This window comes from Coregonus lavaretus (genome assembly GCF_964263955.1).
Source record: "Coregonus lavaretus genome assembly, contig: HAP1_SCAFFOLD_190, whole genome shotgun sequence".
NCBI lineage: Eukaryota > Metazoa > Chordata > Actinopteri > Salmoniformes > Salmonidae > Coregonus > Coregonus lavaretus.
Window position 1 is genome coordinate 752,501 of NW_028164603.1, and position 4,833 is coordinate 757,333.

Sequence of the window (4,833 nt, forward strand, 5' to 3'; positions counted from 1 at the left end):
TGTAAATGTAAATGTGAAGGAAGACCCAGAGTTACCTCTGCTGCAGAGGATAAGTTCATTAGAGTTACCAGCCTCAGAAATTGCAGCCCAAAAATACGCTTCACAGAGTTCAAGTAACAGACACATCTCAACATCAACTTTTCAAAGGAGATTGCGTGAATCAGTCCTTCATGGTGGAATTGCTGCGAATAAACCACTACTGAAGGACACAAATAAGAAGAAGAGACTTGCTTGGGCCAAGAAACACGAGAAATGGACACAGAGATTTTTGGTTCCAACCGCTGTGTCTTTGTGAGACGCGGTGTGGGTGATCGGATGATCTCCGCATTTGTATTTCCCACCGTGAAGCATGGAGGAGGAGGTGTTATGGTGTGGGGGTGCTTTGCTGTTGACACTGTCTGTGATTTATTTATAATTCAAGGCACACTTAACCGGCATGGCTACCACAGCATTCTGCAGCGATACGCCATCCCTTCTGGTTTGGGCTTAGTGGGACTATAATTTGTTATTCAACAGGACAATGACCCAACACACCTCCAGGCTGTGTAAGGGCTATTTGACCAAGAAGGAGAGTGATGGAGTGCTGCATCTGATGACCTGGCCTCCACAATCCCCCGACCTCAACCAAATTGATATGGTTTGGGATGAGTCGGACCGCAGAGTGAAGGAAAAGCAACCAATAAGTGCTCAGCATATGTAGGAACAACTTCAAGACTGTTGGAAAAGTATTCCAGGTGAAGCTAGTTGAGAGAATGCCAATAGTGTGTAAAGCTGTCATCAAGGCAAAGGGTGGCTATTTGAAGAATCTCAAATATAAAATATATTTTGATTTGTTTAACACTTTTTGGTTACTACATGATTCCATGTGTGTTATTTCATAGTTTTGATGTTTTCACTTTTATTCTACAATGTAGAAAATAGTAAAAATAAAGAAAAACCCTGGAATGAGCAGGTGTATTCAAACTTTTGACTGGTACTGTACATAATAACAACTGTGGCAAGACTAGTAAAGGCCCAGTGCACTGGTCTGTCATTGAGTCTTCAGTGTTTGAGCAAAAACCAAGAGGGCCACTCTCTTCCAGGATCGTTTTAGGGTTAGGGTTAGGTATAGGTTAAGGAATCCACAGGGTCGATCCGGAGCCTATCAGATGCTGCACGGAGACCAGGGGGTAGGGCACTCCACTTGCCGAGCAGGAGCGTCGAGGGTTCCGGGCACAACCAGCCCAGGAAGAGGGAGTGAGAAATGTTGTACGTAGTGGCTAGTGATCCAGTCACTGCCATTGTTGACCCTTCATTGCCCACTTTGATCACATTGGTTATGGGGTGTGGTGGTTGAGTAGATGTGTCCTGATTTGTATCTCTGTTTGTAGAAGTCTGGTCAAAGTAGGGTTGAGGGTAGAGGAACGTTAGAGGTTAGTGTAAAGTAAAGATAAGGGTTAGGTAAGTCCCCTGTAGCTCAGTTGGTAGAGCATGGCGCTTGCAACGCCAGTGTTGTGGGTTTGTTTCCCACGGGGGACCAGTATGAAAATGTATGCACTCACTAACTGTAAGTCGCTCTGGATAAGAGCGTCTGCTAAATGACTAAAATGTTAGGGTTAGGTTAGGAGAAAATTTACCTCAAAGAGGACAAACAATGCACAGGCATATGTTCTTAAATTCTATTGCTCCTAGGGATACAGCTTTATAAAAAAGTTGTTATATGGGAGGTGAGAAAACATTCCCAAAGGAAGGTTAAGGTTAGGGCCTGAATAAAAGGTGGAGTTAGGGTTAGGGCAAAGATCAAGGACATTACTTAGTAACCTATAGGTGCTGAGGTTAAGGTGAAGGGTTAGGGTTAGAGTTACGGTTAGGGTTAGGGTTAGGATAGGGGTTGGGGTTTGGGTTAGGGTTAGGGTTAGGGTTAGGGTTGGGGTTAGGGTTATTGTTAGGGTTAGGGTTAGGGTTAGGTACAGGGATAAAAACTCAATTGGACACCCCTGTCCAATTCTGTATGTGGAGAAGGTAATGTCGTGGGGAGCTGGGGTTTGTTTTGTTGTACTCCTGGGAGGCCGTAGATGTCCATCGATGTGCTTTGGAGGGGGCTAGGTGGATTTCAAAATGTGGTTATGTTTTTTGCACATAGGTACAGGGATAAAAACTCAATTGGACACCCCTGTCCAATTCTGTATGTGGAGAAGGTAATGTCGTGGGGAGCTGGGGTTTGTTTTGTTGTACTCCTGGGAGGCCGTAGATATCCATCAATATGCTTTGGGGGGGGCTAGGTGGATTTCAAAATTTGGTTGGGGTTAGGGTTAGGGTTAGGGTTAGGGTTAGGGTTAGGGTTAGGGTTAGGGTTAGGGTTAGGGTTAGGGTTAGGGTTAGGGTTAGGGTTAGGGGTTGGGGTTAGGGGTTAGGGTTAAGGTTAGTCTATTTATGAGAGACTGCTGATCTCTTTCCAGCCTATCAGAAAAATGTATGAGTGGGACATAGAGTATTGCACTGGGAAACTTGTTCTCACACACTTTCAGCAACTGCTGCAGCTGTTTCCAGGTGGTGCTAGATGTCTGTCTCAAAAGGCAGTTATTTAAGCCTGCAGACAGAATCACCTTCTCTATGGCAGGGTTTGGTTCTAGCTTCTCCAAAATGCCTTTCAGATGATAGAAGGTGGCCCCTGGAAAGCTATCCACATGCACACGAGCATCCCAAAAGGCAGGGATGCGTGACAGATTTGAATCTCCTATCACCACAATAGGTTTCCCAATGTCAATCACCCAGTCCTTAATCTTTCTCCCTGTGTTAGGATGTCTAAGAGGCTCCCGGCGTGTGGCTAGAACAGGCTCAGATGGCAGGTTTGTTTTTAGGGGGTTAGGAGGGGACTCAGATTGTGATTCACTCAGGTAAAAATTATATTTTGTAGTGTAACCCATCGTAATTTCATGTCCACCTGTTTTAACCGTTGCCATTACTAGAGCCTGCTCCGCCACCGCCTGGGGACCCTGCTGTTTGTAAGGGATCGGGGGTTGGCTGGGTCTAGACAGAGTCTGACACTTCCCCGATCTACAGAGAGGGGGAGTCATCAGACTCGATCTGGTTCACCTGAGTTCTGAGCACACCTGTCCGTAATTAGGGTAGGATATAAGGTGTGCTCAGAGGTTCAGTCGGTGCGAGGTATTGTTCCTTTGTGACTTGCTAAGCGTTTTGTTCCGAGAGAGAGAGAGAGAGTTTGTTGTTTTGATTAACCGTGTATCCGACCTGTGCCTTGTTTGACTCCCCGAATTGCTTAATCCTCTGCTTGTCTACCCCAGTGATTACCGTGCTCTGATCCTGTGCCTGTGCCCTCGACTACGACTAAGCCCGCTCCTTTGGTACCTCTGCCTGTCTATGCCTTGCCCGGTTTTGACCACAGCCCGCCCGACCACGATTAAGCTATACCCTTGTCTGTACTCTAATAAAGCATCGCTATTCTGCGATTGGATCTTACCACTCTGTCCGAGTATTCATTACAGAATACCTCGCCATTACCATGGATCCAGCGGAATTACAGAGGCGATGGGAGATACAGGAGAAACGGATGGATGAACTCCTACAGCTACTCCACGCTGGTGCGGCTGAAGGCACCACACCGAGCACGGTCAGTCCTCGTCATGCACCTCCGATTTCTCTACCTACAAGGTACGACGGGGAACCTGGCAAATGTCAGGGGTTTCTACTCCAGATGTCCCTGTATCTGTCATATAATCGTACTATGTTTTCCGATGACCGTAGCAGGGTGGATTTCATGATTTCTCTGCTAACGGGAAGAGCACTGGATTGGGCTACTGCGCTTTGGGCAGCTGAGGTCCCCGAGCTGAATGCGGAAGTTCAGTTCAAGAGACTGTTTCAAGAGGTGTTCGACCACCCAGTATCTGGGCGTAGTGTGGGAGACCAACTGTGCGAACTTCAGCAGGGCCGTCGCACAGTAGCCGACTAGGCTTTAGAGTTCCGTACTATAGCAGCCGGTAGCGGATGGAGCGAGACTGCTTTTCTCACAGTTTTCCGAAGAGGGCTGCGCAAAGACGTACAGACTGAGTTGGCTTGTCGAGGAGATATCACTGCGCTACATGAGTTTATCAAAATAGCCATCGCTATTGATAATCTTATAGTGCAACACAAGGCATCCACTGTTCGGGAGCCCTCGATCACTGGTCCTATGCAATCGACAGAGCGGAGGAGAGAATCTGAGGAGGAACCTATGCAACTGGGACGGTCACCTCTACAAGGGTCGGTGAGACAACAACGTCGGCAAGACGGACTATGCCTGTATTGTGGTCAGTCGGGTCATTTCGTTCGTCAATGTCCGGTACGACCTAACCATACCCCAGGATATCGCCTCGGAACTGCCAAACCGGTGAGTGAGACTCCCGTTTTGAACATTACATCTAGACAAATGTATGTACCGGTTACCTTATCTGTCGGAGAGAAAGTGCGCAGGTTGGAAGGACTTATTGATTCCGGAGCGGCGGCCAGCTTTCTGGATATGGGTCTTGCTGAGGAGTTGGGGGTTCAACTTATCCCAATTCAACCTCCCCTGCGAGTCAACGCGCTAGACGGTGAGCCCATGGGCACTGGGTTCATTACGCACCGTACCGGGGAGATCAAGTTACAAGTGGGCTCTCTGCACCATGAGAACATAATTCTGTTCGTCATCTCCGCTCCACGGGAGCCGCTAGTCCTCGGCCAACCCTGGCTCGTTACCCATGATCCGGTCATCTCCTGGAAATCTGGCGATATCACGGCTTGGAGTGAGGTATGTAGGGCTGAGTGCCTCATTTTACCTTGCAAAACGTCTACTGTGGAGGATGCGAAGGGTGCGGT